Source organism: Lagenorhynchus albirostris, chromosome 7 (assembly GCF_949774975.1).
Source record: "Lagenorhynchus albirostris chromosome 7, mLagAlb1.1, whole genome shotgun sequence".
In the NCBI taxonomy this organism is placed as follows: Eukaryota; Metazoa; Chordata; class Mammalia; order Artiodactyla; family Delphinidae; genus Lagenorhynchus; species Lagenorhynchus albirostris.
In genome coordinates this window covers 49,004,141-49,021,888 of record NC_083101.1, presented here as the reverse complement: position 1 = coordinate 49,021,888, position 17,748 = coordinate 49,004,141, and positions in this window count along the sequence as shown.

Genomic DNA, 17,748 nt, shown 5'->3' with positions numbered 1-17,748 from the left:
GAATGTGTGTGTATATATACATATATATGACAATTACTTTGCTGTACAGCAGAAATTAACATTGTAAATCAACTGTACTTCAATTAAAAAATTAAAAACCATCTGACATTTGCAAAAAAAGAAAAAGAAAAAAGACAAGTCACGAACTGGACAAAATAATTTCAGGGCATATATCTGATAAAGGGCTTATATCCAGACCATATAAAGTACTTCCAAATTAGAAAATAACCTAATTTTTTAAATAGGCATAAAGTTTCAACAGAAAATTCACTAAGGAAGATATGCAAGCAAATAAGCACATTATGAAGTTCTCAACATCATTAGTCATTAGGGAAATGCAAATTAAAATCATAACTGGATACAACTACACACTCACTGAAATGGTTAAAATCAAAGAGATATAGTACCAAGGGTCAATAAAGACACAGAGGAACTGAAACTCTCCTACAAGTGTTGGGAAAGTAGAATGACATAGCCACTTTGGAAAACAATTTGCCAGTTTCTTAAAAAGTTATACATACACATACCATATGATACAGTTATTCTACTCCTAAGTATTTCAAGAGAATTGAAAGCACATGTCAATGCAAAGATTTTTACATAAATGTTTATAGAAGCTGTCTTTGTAATAGCCAAGTGCCCATCAATAGATGAAAGGATAAGCAGTAAGCTATGGTATATCCGTACAATGGAATATTACAAGGATAAAGCTCAAAATAATTATGTGAGCAGGTGAAGCCATAGTCACCACCCCAAAATAAACAGAACTGTAGTATTTCATTTATATAAAATTCTTGGAAATAAAAACAAATTTCTAGTGTTAGAAAACAATCAGTGGTTGCCTGGGTATGTGGCAGAGGTGAGTAGAAAGGAATGGGATGGAGCAATTATAAACAGGCGTGAGAAACTTTTGAGGCTGATAGATAAGTTTATCTTGATTGTGATGGTTTTCATGAGGGGTATACGTATGTCAAAATAAATTGTGCACTTTAAATACATGCAGTTTCTTGTATGTCAATCCTAACTCACCAAAGCTATTAAAATCATTGATTTGATAAAATATTGAGAACTTAAAGAAAAATCAATCTGACAGACAGATTGGGGGATAAAAAGAGACTTTGATAATAAAGAGACTTTCATTCCAGAGCAAATCATAGCATGAAAGTTAATTCTTGCAAAGTCTTGCCTACTTGTTTATGTTTGTTGGTTGTTTTGCCTTATCTATTGTTGATACTAATTCCTTGGAGTCTCCAAAAGAGGGTTTTGATATAGAATGAGCAAAAATTCTCTCCTTTGAAATTAAAAATGACCCATTTGTCATCATTATAGAGGGAGGAGAAGAGTTTCTCGTTTGATTATAACCCAAACTTGTTATGAACTGTGGAATTAAAGAAACCTCAGCTAAAGTTGGAGTTGGGACAAGCCTGTAGGGGGAGCTGTCATGGGTGCCATGCATCATCAATTACTCCAAACAGGAAGAAACCTACGGATACAACTCCGACAGGAAAGTGTTACCTATATTACTATTCAGCAGGAAGAAAAAAACTCTGCCCTGGGACAGTCCAGCCAATCAGAAACTGTAGCAACCCAGCCAATGGGAAGCCTTCATACTTGGGACTCCCAACTTCCTCCAAGGGATTATTACAGCTGCTCCAACTCTCCCCTTTTTCCTATAAAAGCAAGTTCCCCTTCCTTGTTTCTGGATTTGCCTCTTGTCCACCATAGTTCACATATTCTGAATCCAATTCCTCCGACTGCCCCTGAATAAACTAGCTTTTGCTGGTAAAATAGCTATCATATTATTAAAATTGACAGAAGTTATAGCCAAAGTCTAGTCTTAAAAATCATTACTGAGTACAAAGGAAGTAGACTGCCCAGCTTGATAAATTGATTACAATTGTGTATTCTGAGGGAGATAAGAATATAAAAGAAGAAGAAATAGACCTAATGTGGAAATATAAAACTACTCTGTATAAACCTGGATTCATTTTACAGAAATAAGTAGGAAGACTTTGGAACCCATAGAGCTCAGGTGGAGAGATTCTGTTCATTATCCGTCCTCTTGCCTCAGCTACAGCTTCCAAATGGATGAAAAGTCTTTACAGAGAGGCTGCGTTACCATGGAGTACAGTTTTCTGTTGGATTTGGGTCTAAGGAGAACACAAGGGAGGAGTATAGAGAGATAGCTGGCTTGTGTCTCAGTGAGAATTATGAAAGGCAGGTGAACAAGAGGACAGGACACCAACGCTTGTTTTCTTGCTTGGACTTCGCCATTTGACTGTTCATTATAGTATTCTGGAACTGTAGTATACAGTTACTGTTTTCTTCTTGTGATATTCTCATCACATTCTTTCTGCTGCTCAGTTCCACACATTCTGGCTCTTCAGAAACTAAATGTTAACGAATTTAAAGTGACAATACTGAATGAAGCAACCTGTGAGATGCATGGAATATTAAAAACTTAATGACTGGGACCAGGATTGGTTGCTATTGGCATAAATTTTGTATGTATACCCAAATAATAATGCCACCCTTTGAGACTGTCTTGGAACGGTCATTTGAAGTTAAGAGAGACACCCCCGCCTAAATCAACAAAAAACAAGAACATGGAAATGAGGAGCTGTTTGGATAAATGCATTCTTTCCACTTACTGTGCACCAAACTCAACTTTAAAAAACAGTTAAAAGATTAAAGCCATTAAAACCTGCCTTAGTTAGAACATTATCAAGAAGCATTTAAAGAATACTTCATTTCTAATACTGTTTTATGGGTAAAGTACCTTTAATTTTGCCAAAGCTATTTCGTATCTCTTTCTCACAGGTTTTAATTATAAAAGCTATCTTAACACTTTACACATTTACATACAATTTCCTCCATCACCTAGCCAAGAAAATTTCCACCAACATTGCATTTTTTAACACAATATACGTATGCCATTATTTTTCCCCTTTTTTTTTTTAAATTCTCAAATGTATTTTACATCCTGGTTCCCTTCTTCTGACTCATAGTCATTTATAGACTTTCACATTTCTATTCTTTCTAAGACCTATTGTTCTTCCTCTCCTCTCTCACTTGAAAAATATCCATTAAGGAGTAGCAAAGAAAAGCATCTTGGTATAGGACAGCCTGGAGGCTTTGGAGCCATGGAGACCTGTACTTGGAAGCTGGCTTCAATGCCTACCTTGGACTAGTGACAGAACACCTCTGTTTCTATTTCAGCATCTGTAAAGTGGAGATAGTAATGGTATCCGCCTCACAGGGTTGTTATGGGGATTAAATGAGATGATGCACGCTCCAAAACAGCCACCCTCACTCATCCCTTTTTTTGCCAAGTACTCTCAGGATCTTTTTATATTAATATGTTAATACCAGCACTGGTTGAACTCCATACCCTGTGCTCAGTAGATTATATATACTATCTTATTTAATCCTTACAACCACTATATAAGTCCTGGTATCATCTCCAGCTTGCAGAGGAGGTATCTAAGGCTTAAAAAAAAAATCAAGTCACTTGTTTACTCAAAGTTACACAGTGGGTAAGTGGCAGGACTGAGACTTGAGCATCCCCTTTCTTGTTTCAGAGCCCGAGCCCTGGTCTACTGACTGCCTTTTTGCTGAATTTCTGTATCTGACTGACCTCCATATCCTTCTTTTGGAGAGATCATATTTTCCTTCTTGTTCTTTTTTAGATATATTTTCTAACTTTGGTTTTATATTGGTCTTATCACCTCAAATATTTTGCCAAGCCAAAATGGATATAAACAAATTTAACACTGAAATTAAATGTTTTTTTTGGTACAAAACCTGTCCCATGAGTTCCCATCTTTAACTTTGAATCCTGTAGCCACTTTCTGACATTGTAGCAATCTTGCCTGCAAATCCACTGACTCCTTAAATCATCTTTGAGATTGCCTGGCATTTTAAATGTCTTGTATCATCCTTCTCATGACTTTTTCACGCTGTCTATGTCCGTTGGGTATCTTTTTCTCTCCAGAGCCATACTCCCTCCTTACCAATCTTAAAACATAGGCAGTAGAAATTCAGAATTCTCTCTCCCATTCTTTTTCACATGGAAATGGAATAATGGAAAATTATTCTAAATTCATCGGACCTTGTGCAATAGAGCCTGACTGAGTTGTTGATATTTGACTTCTGAGGCTTATAAGCCTCTTCCTCCTGTGCCCCACATCTGGGCAAGTTGACAAGACAGCTCAGGTGCCCCCTCTTTCGATGCCAGCGGGTGGTTCAAACCTCACAAGCCCCTACCCACCTGCAGAAAGCTTCACCCTGACCTCAGCCCCTAACCACAATAAAACCCACACCACTCTCCTCTCCTTGCTCTCAAGTCATTTTGAATAAACTTGGGGCCTCCTCTGCTCTCTCCAGAAAGTCTTGTTATATGAAAAATAAACCTTTCCATACCTCTTGCTGTGGTGGAGGCATCATTAATCTTGACGTCTGAACCAAATTTGGGGCAGAGGGTCCATTCTGTTCCTGCAGAGTCTCCACAACACCTTGTACTGAAGGAAGCCTTGGTTCTTCTTCCTCTCATGAATCGCCTTCTGAATTTGCTACCTTATAATATTTGGTACCCAGAAATTGCTCGACTGCCTCACTGCTGTTCTAATTCTGACTCTTAAATCTCCCTTGAGCTCAGTGTATCTGATTTTTTTCCCCTTGTTTTCTTAGTGTAGACCAAAAATTCTCACCAACCCATTCCTTATTTTGTACTTCCGTATTACTAATATTATTCCCCCTTTCTTCTGTGTTTATGCTTTTCTACTTTGGGTTGCCTCTTGCTCCAGTTTCTGTACTGTACTCTTTATTCACTTCCCACAAGTATTACCGAATGCCAGACATGATCACACAGAAGCAGACAGATTTACTGGGAAATGAGTATTTCCAGTCATGGTTTCACAATTTTTCAACCAGCAATGACTCTTCTACCTTAACAAACAATGGTTATATATGTAGAGTGAAGGTTACAAATACTGCCTATAATTATTGGAAAGTTATACTTTAAAAGTCATTTATTTTCAATTGGAAAGGTAATGTATGTATATGGTACATATATAGTAGACAAGGAAGGCTCCCTCTTACCTCAGAGTTCCCTCCCCTTCCCCAGAGGCAATCACTGTGACAGTTTATTAGGTATACTTCCAGAAGATTGCAAAGCAAACATTTTATATGTACATATATGTGTGTGCATATATGTGTGTATGTGTATACGTACATGTGTATACGTACATGTGTATACATATACATACAAGCATATTTTTAAATTATACTTTTATATATACTTATAGATACGCTTAAAAAAAACCTCACAAATAGAAATATGTGATACTAATGTGGACATGAGAATCAGAGAGCTTGTCTATCTTAAATTCTGTGTCCCCAGTGCTCAGACACTATCTGGCATTTAGAAGGTACTCAATAGTTTTTGAATGAATGAATAATGCTATTCACAACATCTATCCTGAGAAGTGTCCCATATCACATGTACGTTCCACCTCATTCTTTTTAACAGCAAATTTTATTCCATTTTCTAAATTTGTCATAATGTTTTTAACTGAGGCTGTGTGATGGATATTTAGGTTCTTTCCAACCTTTTCTTCATAGCAGATTAAATTTATGACAAACAATCTATGCAATGCTTCTCACATGCTGCTTTTACACTCTGATGCTTATAAAACTTTTTCAGGAATATGCCATAAAAAACTGATCATCCTATTAGAGGTTTGGGGTTTTCTGTTTTGAAGAAAAGTTGCTTAAACGTGATAGAAATACCCAATAGAAAATGTGGAACGTGTTGACAAACAGGCAAAGTGGCATCCCTGACTGAAAAAAATTTTAAGTAGTTTAGAACAAAGCAGTTGCTTAAAAATTTTTAACTTGTAAAAGCTCCCTGGGGCTTCCCTGGTGGCGCAGTGGTTGAGAGTCCCCTGGTTCGTGCCCGGGTCCGGGAAGATCCCACATGCCGCGGAGCGGCTGGGCCCGTGAGCCATGGCCGCTGAGCCCGCGCGTCCGGAGCCTGTGCTCTGCAACGGGAGAGGCCACAGCAGTGAGAGAGAGGCCTGCGTACAGCAAAAAAAAAAAAAAAAAGCTCCCTGGAATGAACAGATGTTATCTATCTGTGAATTGACTGTAGGAGACAGTGTTTTGTTTGTTTACCAGTTTGCTCTTGAACAATTTACTAGGAATTAGAGATTAATAATTGTAAACAATGAAAGTATTGCTTACATAGCAGAATAGGTATAAACAATTTAAAATAACTCAAATATATCAGATTGAAAGGAACAAAAAAGTCTGGGAGGGAATCCCTGATACATTAAAATTACCACCTGGGTCCCGGACTCCCTCTCATTCTGGAAAAAACAGACCCTAAAAGAACGGTTGGTCAATGTAACGTTGCAGTGCTGTTTGATTTATAATGGATAAACTAAGTAACACAGTCTAAAAAAATGTGAAATATCCTTGGAAGATGCAAAATGGAGAACCTCACCAATGTGCCTTCCGAAGAAGGAAACTTAAGAACTGAGAGATTGATTCCCCATAAATGCCTGATTCACAGAACCAAGATGATCTCCTGACCAATGAACACCCACCAAGAATCTCTCTCCTTCCTCAGGGTAAGGAACTCACTGCTTGGACTCTGGCTGGATGCCCCCTCTTTACACTCCCTGTCCATAAATACAGCCCACCCTAACCCTCAATGGACTGGCCTGTAGCTTGCTGGAGCATGCATTTCCCAAATTGCAGTTCCTCTGCTATTCCTGACTCAATTTCTAGTAATTCGAGTTTGCCTTAGTTTACCTCTTTATTTAGGTTGACAGAGTTATATCATTAGAAGCTAAATTTAAACTAGCTGAGACAAATTAGGCAATTCACTTACACACAATTGGGAAGTACAGGGTGAAACAGGCTCAGCTGTATCCAAGGTTTCACATATCCTCAGGGTTCACTCAGGTTCTGCTTCTGAGCTCTTCATCCTCTGTACGTTTGTTTTCTTTTTCTCCTTCACACACAGTTTTTTCATGCAGCCAGGAAAGATGGCCCTTCGCCGTCCCAGACTCATACAGTCCAACTTAGCAAATGCAGCAGACAAGCACTTCTTCCCCAACATTGTTGGGGCCAATCTGAATATCTGGGAGAGACAAGGTATGGAAGCCCTCAAAGGATGGGGTTGGGTTGGAGGGATGCTACATGAAGATAAGGTCAAGCTACTAAGAGCTTCGGGGCAAAGACAAGAGTAAACAGAAAGCTGTAATTTCATGATGCTGTGTGCTCAGGAGCCCAGAAGAATGAGCAGCCAAATCTTTGTTTTTAAAAATGGACTCAACCTTCCATGGTTAATAACCATGTTGCCTCATCTGAGTAAATGCAGAGTCTTTTGACTTTTCTACTTCAATTCTCTTAAGTGCAACATTTTCTCATGAAAAACTGTATAGTAGTTTACTCAGCCCCTTTCCCCACCTTCCTCCCACCCACCACTCCCCCATCTCAAGAAAAGAAAAGAAGCTTATTCTGACTTTCAAATGAGCAACGTTTTCTAGTCTATTTCCCCAGAATATGTTGACCTTATTGTTTCAATTGTGTTTCTGTATATGTTATCATCAAGATTTCAAATAGTATTTGGGGGGATGGGGGAGCACAGAAGCACCGGGAAAAATAAATGCCAGTTTCAAAAGTAAACTTCAGGCAGCCTCATTTTGAAATGCCTTTTGGAGTACATGTAAACTCTCAGATATTTAAATTGGACGACACAAAACGTAAATATTTAAATGTTGAGACATTCCTTCATAGGATTCTGAAGAGAAAAAAAATGGTAAGACTTGATAATAAAAATAAAACTGAAACACGCATAAAGGATGACTCGTTTAGGTAAATTTCTCAGAGGCCAACTGGGATTTCATGGGTGGTGATAGCAGAAAATCATTTTTTAGGATGCCCAAAGCTGATTACCTACGACCAGCAGAGAAACACAGAAAGTGATTGCAGGCTTTTAAAAAGTGACTTTGATTTCTATAGAAAAAGAAAACATTTTTAGCCATTACCAGAGGTACTTAGGAACAGTACCTTTCACGTCAGTGCTGATCTCGACCCAGAAAGATGATTGAGAACAAGCGGTTTAGAATGCATTTATCCGTGGCTCCCTTAAAAATGGGGGAAGTTAGCTGGAATCTTGGGCGGCATAAACACTACATAATGAAATTAATCAGCGCAGCCTAGAAAATAATAAAAGCTTGGAGAAGCTACAGACGATTCAGCACTTCCTCTCTGGGAGATCTCTGTCTATTTATAACTGTTATGCAAAAGAGTAAAAAGTCTGGCCTCGGCAGGGGTCTAAAGTCTGCAGGAACCTCTCGGAAAAGACCCCAGTAGAGACAAGGCGCTGAAATCAAGGGGCTAAAGGGAGTAGGGAAGGGCTGGTACCCTGTTGCTTTAGGAAAATGGGGAAATTCTGCCAACACTGATGGTTTGCAGCTAGTAAAAATGCAAAGAAGATACAAGATCTTAAGGTTTTTCCTAGGACTAACAGAAAGCAAGCGTATTCTAAAACTGGTCAAATATGGTTGTTGAGAGCTGGCCACAGAAGAAAACCTGCCTGCTCTGAGTCTCCAGGCAGTGTGGTATTTCTGCTTGAGAACAACACAAAGGTCTCAGAATAAGCAAATCGAATTCGGTTTGGCTTTGTTATTATCACTCAAACACAGGGCTGTGGCCCTTTAAATCCTGCTCACATGTGTAACATTTTGCTTAGTTAGTTGCATTTAATAGATTTTTACTTTATGAAAGAACTATAAACGGAATGGACGATATGTTGGACTCACCCTCCAATTATTTAGACTCATTGTACCTATTTATAAAATTTACGCAGCCAGAGCTGGCCAGGTTGCAGATAGTCTCCACCAAAATACCCATTCTCAGAGGAGAAAGGAGAAAAAAAAATCTGCAGAGGCTCTACCCAAGACACCCTACTATCCCTGTTAGGGGAGTGCCCTTTGCACTATGCAACAGAATACTTACCATTAGTATCTGAACATCTCACCTACAGAGAAACGTGACAGTAACAGTGGTCTCACTGAATAGGAATCCTCACATGACAAAGAGATCACAGGGTCCCTTGAAAGCAGCATCTCCTCAGATGCTTTTTTATAAACTAAATAACAAGAGAGGCCAATGACAAAGGCAGTGTTCTAAGGCACTGCTGATTAAATATCAATTGAAACCTATGATAAAAAACAAATCTGAAATAATTACTTAAAAATAGGTATATAACCTAAAAGCTTAACCCTAAAAGCTAGTCTTGACCACTAACTTGGTGGCTCTTAACTAACAGACAGGCAGAGCATCTAGAAAGAAACATGCAGCCTTAGCTGTGCCAGGCTTGCATTTCAAACCTATCACAGACTTCACTGAAGTTAAAGAAAAAGGGTGGAAATGGAAACTTCAAAACTCAAGCCTTCAAGAGACATTTATTTTGATTACTTACAAAATGCAATCCTGTGAGCACCATGTCTCATATTTAAAGCTGGTCTTTAAGAAATACTTAAATAAGAAATAGCCTAGAGCCTAGATAAGAGCGTAGCCTAGGGTCTAGAGCCTAGACTTTTTCTGCAAAGAGCCAGATGGGAAATACGGCTTTGTAGGCTGTACAGTCTCTGTCACTGATCCTCAACACTGAAGGTGTGTGACAGCAGCCATAGACAACATGCAAATAAGTGAGTGGTTGTGTTCCAATAAAACTTTATTTATGAACACTGACATTTGAATTTTAAATCATTTTCAGGTGTCTGATATAAAATTCTTTTTGATTTCTTCAACCATTTAAAACTGTAGCAGCCATTCTTAGCTTGCTGACTCTATAAAGACGGGCTGTGGATAAGATCTGACCAGGGGCCATAGTTTGCTGACCGCCACACAAACACCACCTGCCCATTCCACTTCACACTCTTTTGTAAACAAAGCCTAATGTAAGAAAACGGGACCCACCCATGAGAGAGAAACCAGGTGGTAACTCCTAGGATTAATGGAAGGCCATGTTAATTCTAGGGGTGAGAGATGGAGAGAACAAATATTTCTTGAAAACCTAGTACTGTGTTTAAGTCTTACTGATTTACTGCTCACAACAATACTACTACACTGTGTGTACTAATGTACTACTAATACTATAGTATTACACGTACATGCACACTTTTCATAGTTGAGGAAAGCGAGACTCAGAAAATTTAAGAGCCTTGCTTTCCACCTGGTTCCCAGGTAGGGTTTGAACATGCGTTGGTCTTTTCAGAAAACCTTCAATGTGGTATTGTGACCTGGGAAGAACTGAGTTGATAGTGAAGATGGGAAGAACAAAAGTTGCACTCGGAAGAGATGAAGCTCGAGAAGCAAGGGCTTTGATGCCAGGGTGACGAGAGCACAGCAGCTCCAGAGGCCACCCCAAATCAACCCAAACCAACGGGAGGATGTGACCCCCCCCAGGTTGGCCTGCCATGGTAAGAGAGGCAGCCCAGAAGCAGACCATTAACAAATCTAATTTAATTAAGGCCAGACCATATAACAAGTTAACCCCAGTTGAAGAGCTAGGGCTTTAATGTTGCCGCTTTTTACAACTGTAATCTATATTTACTTTCTAGAAACTTTAGAAAAATACAGATAATATAAAAATTGCCCATCGAGATAATCACGTTTAACATTTTTGTGTAATTTAAATTCTTCTAGCCTTCTTCCTTTATGTTTTAAAGTGGGACTACGCTGTTCGTACCACTTTGCACCAAATATATCACGAACATGTCTCTGTGTCATTTCTCAAAGTCTAATTTGCAAAATGTCCCCCAAAACAAAGCAAACTGATCATACTCAAACAGGTTTGTGCAATTCTGCACTGTCAGTGCCTCAGATGTTAACAATGCCTGCTTGATTAGAGCAAAGGTTTGCAAAGATCTCCATTGGAGAAACCTGGTTCACCTTGCCCAGAGTATCCCTTATTTAACTTATTTAATCATGGGATCCTTCTATAATGTAACATTTGGAAAATTAATGTTCTACAGAATATCCTTTGGTGAAAAGCTGTTCTATATCATTTGTAATGGATGCACCATATTCCATTGTTATTTAAAGAGTTCATTTGAGGGCTTCCCTCGTGGCGCAGTGGTTAAGAATCCGCCCACCAATGCAGGGGAGACGGGTTCAAACCCTGGTCCGGAGAGATCCCACATGCTGCGGAGCAACTAAGCCCATACACCCCAACTACTGAGCCGGCACTCTAGAGCCCGAGAGTCACAACTACCAAGCCCACGCACCTAGAGCCCGTGCTCAACAAGAGAAGCCACCGCAATGAGAAGCCCGCGCACCGCAATCAAGAGTAGCCCCCACTCGCTGCAACTAGAGAAAGCCGGAGCGCAGCAATGAAGACCCAACACAGCCAAAAATAAATAAATAAAATAAATAAATTTCTAAAAAAAAAAGATTCATTAGAACTAAATATTGAGATTGTTTTCAAATTTTCACTATTATAAACAATACCACCATTTACATTTTTGCAACTTAATCTTTGCAGACTTTCATGATAATTCCTTGGACATGCAATTGCTTGGTCAAGGATATGAACATTCTTATAGTTTTTAAGAAATGGATGTTATCATTTATAGAATTGTTTCACATGAGAAAGTGAATGCTACATTTCACTTTCATTTCACTAATGATTAATACTTAGACATTTAATCAGGCAAATTTTTACTAGGTGCTTTATATTGTGACTATGCTAAAAGCAACATGTACTGATTTTACAGAGCAACTGAAACTCACACACGGCTGATGGCAGCATCTACTAAAATGAATACATGCGAACTCTATGTATTAGTATTCTACCGCTGTATAACAAATTACCACAAACTTAAAAGCAAAATCATTATTAGCTCACAGTTCTGTAGATCAGAAGTCCGACCCAGTGTGGCTGGGTTATCTGCTCAGGGTATCATAAGGCTGAAATCAAAGCGTTGGGAGGATTGCATCCTCATCTAGAGGCTTTGGGGAGAAAGCCATATCCTATTTGTTGGCAAAATCCAGGTCCTTGAGTTTGTAGGACTGAGGTCCTGTTTCCTTGCTGGCTATCAGCGGAGGGCCACCCTCAGCTCCTAGAGACTACTTTTCAGTCCTTACATGTGGACCCCTGTATCGTCAAGCCCCCAAGGACGCAGCAAGGATCCCTTGCACTTCAAATCTGACGTGCTCTTCTACTCCCGACTGGAGAAAACTCTTGCTTTTAAAGCAGTTGGTGTGATTATATTAGGCCCACCTGGATATCTCCCAATAAAGCCCACCTGGAAAATCTATCATTAGGGCATGGATTCTTGGGGGCTATTTTTAGTATTCTGCTGACAGCCTCCTATGATTTCAGCAGTTCCAGTCCTAGATATATACCCAACAGAAGTGAATACATATGTTCACCAAAACACATGCACAAGATTGCTAATAGAAGCACTATTCATATTAAGCAAAACCTGGAGAAATTATTCAACAACAGTTGTGGAATATTCTTATAGTTGAATACAGAAATGAAAGTGAACAAACTACACCTACTTACAATGACATGAATGAATCTCATAAACATAATGTAGAGTAAGTAGATAAATGTGTTTTGTGGGAGCAAATGGAGGGGTACCTAACCCAGCCCAGAAAGTCACAGAAAGCTTCCTGGGGGAAGGTACAGCTTTCACTGCAAAGTATTGGGGGAGTGATGGAGGAAGGGGAGGACAGCACTGAATTTTAAATTTAAAGAATAATATGAACAGAAGTAACACATCTGTAAAAATTATAAGCAGATGGGTATTATGAATGGACGGCAAAATAGTGGGGAAAAAAGGTGTGCCTAGCAAATTTGGCAGGGATCAGAACATAGAGAACCTTGAAAGCCATATTAAGAAGATTGACCTTAATCCTGTAAGTGATGGGGATATGGGCGGTCCTTGTGAAAGGAAGGACATGGACAGTTTATATTTGGGACACTGACACTGCAAAGTGGAAGATGATGTTAAAAGAGGAAAACATGGAGGAAACTAGACTAGTTAGGAGGCTATTCAAGGAATACAGGTGAGAGATGATGGGAGCCTGAGTTAGCTGGAGGGAAGAGGAAGAGGGACAATATAAGAAGCATGGATGCCTCATACCCACCTCCCTTCCAGACATCTCTTCTTAAAGTCTTAAGAACATTTTTACAGTTTTTAAATTCTTATGGCCCAACTGTTTCCTAGAAAACATGTACCAATCTGGATTCCCACTAACAATATGCCCATCTCCCCCAGTTCTTGACAAAATGGGTGCTTTATTTTTTAAATCTTCACTAAATGCATAGGCAAATATAACTGTACCTCATTTTTTTTATATTGTGTTTTTCATTGAAAGCATGGTGAACATTTTAAAATATTTATTGACTTTTTGTCAATAAATAAAGTGTCAATTCATACCATTTGCTGGATTTTTCTAAATATGTTTTTTCATATTGACCTGTAAGAAGTTATATATATTAAAGTACTAACCCTTTTTTTAAAATATTTATTTATTTATTTTTGGCTGCGTTGGGTCTTTGTTGCTGCGCATAGGCTTTCTCTAGTTGCAGCGAGTGGGGGCTACTCTTCGATGCAGTATGCGGGCTTCTCATTGCAGTGGCCTCTCTTGTTGCGGAGCACGGGCTCTAAGCACGCGGGCTTCAGTAGTTGTGGCATGTGGGCTCAGTAGTTGTGGCATGTGGGCTCAGTAGTTGTGGTTTGTGGACTCTAGAGTGCAGCCTCAGTAGTTGTGGCAAATGGACTTAGTTGCTCCTTGGCATGTGGGATCTTCCCGGACCAGGGCTCAAACCCTGCCCTGAATTGGCAGGCAGATTCTTAACCACTGTGCCACCAGGGAAATCCCAATACTAACCCTTTTGAAGTGCATTTTTCCATATCTGTACCTTTTAATTTTGTTTAGGCTAATTTTTCATTTATAATAGTTTCACATTATAAAATAGTTAAATCTATTAATCTTTCTGTTATTGGTTTCTACCTTTAGATTTGTATATTTGAGTTCTCCCCCAAATCATGATTTATGAATCTTCATCTATATTTTCTTCAAGTGCTTTAATCATTTTATTTAAAGCTTTAATTGATATAGGAGTTAATTGGGTATATAGTATGATGTACCTTGATTTTTTTCAGATAATCAACTGGCTAAACACAATGGATACTTCCTGTTTTCCCCATTGATCTGGACTGTCACTCTTACAAAATATATTAAAGTATTATGTCTTTAAAACAGGCTGTAATTCCTGGTAGGGCAAATTCTCCCACTTTTCTTTTACAAAATATTCTTGACTATTCTTGTAAGTCAGGGTTAAACTAGCTTCCTACAGTGAATTGAGTCGTTTCCCATCATTTTCTATGCTTTATGTTTTAACAGTTTAAATTCTAAAGAAAATATTGGTTCCCTAAAGATTTGAAAGATTTTGCCTATAAAATTATCTGGGTGCTGAAATTCTCTGACATTTGTCAACTTCTTTTATAGTTTTTGGTCTATACTGTGCTATTCATCAAAATTGTTCTTCTCCTAGGAAAGCCATTTAATCAAAATGTCCAAAATTATTAGATCATTATATCTATAATCTCTCTTTTCATTCATAATATCATGCATTATTTAGATTTTCTATTTTTCTTGTTTTGCTTTTCAAAATTAACTTTTACTGGTCTTTTCAAAGATCCACCTCTTGGGTTTGTATGTCAATCTCACTTTAATTTTATTCTCTCCTCACGCTTTTCTCAGATTTTGCTCAATTTCTGGCTTCTTGAATTGATTGTTTTATTTGTTCATGGATAATAATAAAAACATATCAGGCTCTGAATTTTTCTTCTAAGTAAAGCTTTTGGGTATATCTTGGATATACAGTTTTCACTATTTATACTGACTTAAATGCTGATTATACTTTGTATTTTCTCTTTGATCTAAGAATTAGGACAATATTTTAATTTCTGGTATTTTAAAAATTATCCTTTTATTGTGACTTGTTCACTTTATTGCCTGGTGGTCAGAAAATGTAGTCTCTAATATGTTACTTACAGTCTTATTATATCATATTTTTGTACACATTCCACGAATATTTGAAAAGAATATGCATATTACCAAAATCCTCTCTTTTTTGGATAAGACTGTAGTTTTCATGAAATTCTCCTGCTGTTTTTTGTTTGTTTTTTTTCTTTTTATGTATTTTGATGGAATGTTACTAGCCACTGTTACATCTTCAACATAGAATGTGCCCATATAAAGTAATCCCCTCTTTCATCCAGTTTTTTTTACATTAACTTCTATTCTTTTTTGTTTTCAGTATGACTACTGCTGAATTATTTTTTGTTGGCCTCTGCCTTAATCCTTGTCATTTCATTTTAGGTGAGGCTCTAGTGAAATATGCTCACGCGCACATGCGCACACACGCACACTTTCATATTTTGATCCAAATTGAAAAATCTAACTTTAAATAAGGAGATTTAGGTGACACATGGATTCTAATTTCCTTATTTTGTTTGGTTTTCTTGTGTCTCCTTTCTTTTTCCTATCTTGTGCTGTGTATTGATCAAGGCTGTTTTTGTTTTGTTTTCATTTTCTACAAACTGTGCAAGACATGACTATACTTCCTATTTATGATTTTCCACCTCCTGATTACTCTTCCCCCTACCCAACCAGAGGTCTATTTCCACTATTCTAATGTACTATTCCACTATTCTAATAAGTCACCAATAACCTCAAATACCTAAATACTGTGGACACATTTCAGTACTAGTCTTACTCCAGACCCCAGTGACATTCAACATAATTGATTACTCTGCCTCCCCAACTGCCCCTTATCCTAGGACCCTGCAGTTTTCTAAGTTTTGTTACTTCTTGAGCTAACTTTCTATCTCCCCTCCCCTCTGTTCTAGACTCTAACCCTCTCTCTCTATTCTACCACAGGTGATCCCATTTCTGTGGCTTCAGTTACCATCAGACATGATTGTGACTTCCAAATCTCCACTCCACACCACTTTTCTGAGCTCTAAACTAGTATACACAATCGTTCTCTCAACATGTCCACGTGATGTCTGACGGGCACATCAACCTCAACATGTCCCCGGACGAGTCCATGACTTGCCTTCACACCAGCTTTCTCCTTTCCTCCACCTTATCAAACTTCACTAACCTGTTGCTCAGGCCATAATAACCTGAGGGTCATGATGGGACCTTTTCATCATTCACCCCTGACATCCTAACATCTTCAAGTCCAATGATTCTGCCTCAGAGGTGTTTTTGGAACTATTCACTTCTTCCTACTTCCACTGGTCCAAATAACCATCATTTCTTGCCCGGACAAATGCTAGTCTCCCTGCTTCCACTCTTGCACCTCTAAAATCCATTTTCCACCCAGCACTCAGAAAGAGCTTCTCGAAATATATATCTGATCATAACCTTCTTCTGCTTGCAAACTTCCATGACACTGCCCGGCCCTGCCCTTAGAATCAAAATCAAACATCACATTGTAACCTGCAATACCAGGCCCCGTGATATGGCCCGTGCCAACCACCCCTACTTCCCATCCCCTCTCATCTTCCTTGTTTATACTCCAGCCACCCCTTGAGTTCCTCCAAAATCCTGATCACCGTCCTGCCGAACTCCTCGTACTGGCTCTCCTCACTCCCTCTACATCTGTAGGCCTGGCTCCTCCGTGTCACCCAGGTCCCAGCTCAAATGTTTAAGTCCCCTCAGGGAGACTCATTCTAAAGTAGCCTTTCCCCAACACTCAAGTCACCCAACTCTATTTCCATCATAATTCTTATCACCATCCAAAATCACATGGATAATTTGTTTACTTGCTTATGTGTTTCCATCCACTAACACATAAACTCCTTGAATGCAGAGAGCTGGTACGTTTTTGTCACCTTCCTGTCCTCAGTGACAACAATGTGTGGCACTAACAGTTGCTCAATAAAATGAGTCAAATGCAAATAACCTGCTGCAGGCATAGACAGATGGAGGGTTGGATTCAGCAGATCCAGATTTAAATATGGTGTATACCACTTACTAGATGTATCTTTTAGCAAGTTAGTAATTTCCTCATCTGAAATATGTGGATAACAATGGTATCTTCTGTAAGGAGCTGTACAGAGCTGCTGAAAAGATAAAATGAGAAAAAAGTCCTAAACACTCGGCACTGTGACTAGCATACAATAAAACCTTAACAAACACTAGCTAGCTAGTATATATCTATACTAGATTATACTACAATGACAGGTTTTAGATTCTCTAGACTAAATTACACACACACACACACACACACACACACACACACACACACTTTGGTGTTCATCTTCACTTGGTTTAATGGGTCTATTGTTTTGCCTTTGAGACTTCAACTTGTGTGTTCTTATCAATATCATATCTCAAGAGAACAATCTGAGTAATATCCTCTGACTAGTTCCTGGCACACACCAGAACAGTTATGAGCTTTATAAACCTCTTTAAGTGATTTACCTGAAATATAAATATTCCCCTCCAGTATAATACAGTGATTTCACGTGGCCTCCGTTCCATCTACTTCCTCAGAGGTCTGTGAATAGTAAATACACACATGTCTACACAAATATCTCACGTGTTGAAAGGCCTAGGGTAAATCATCTTTGCACTCATCACAAGTTAAAGAAGTAACGCCCAGTATGACAAGAACATGCCCCTTTTACAACACAT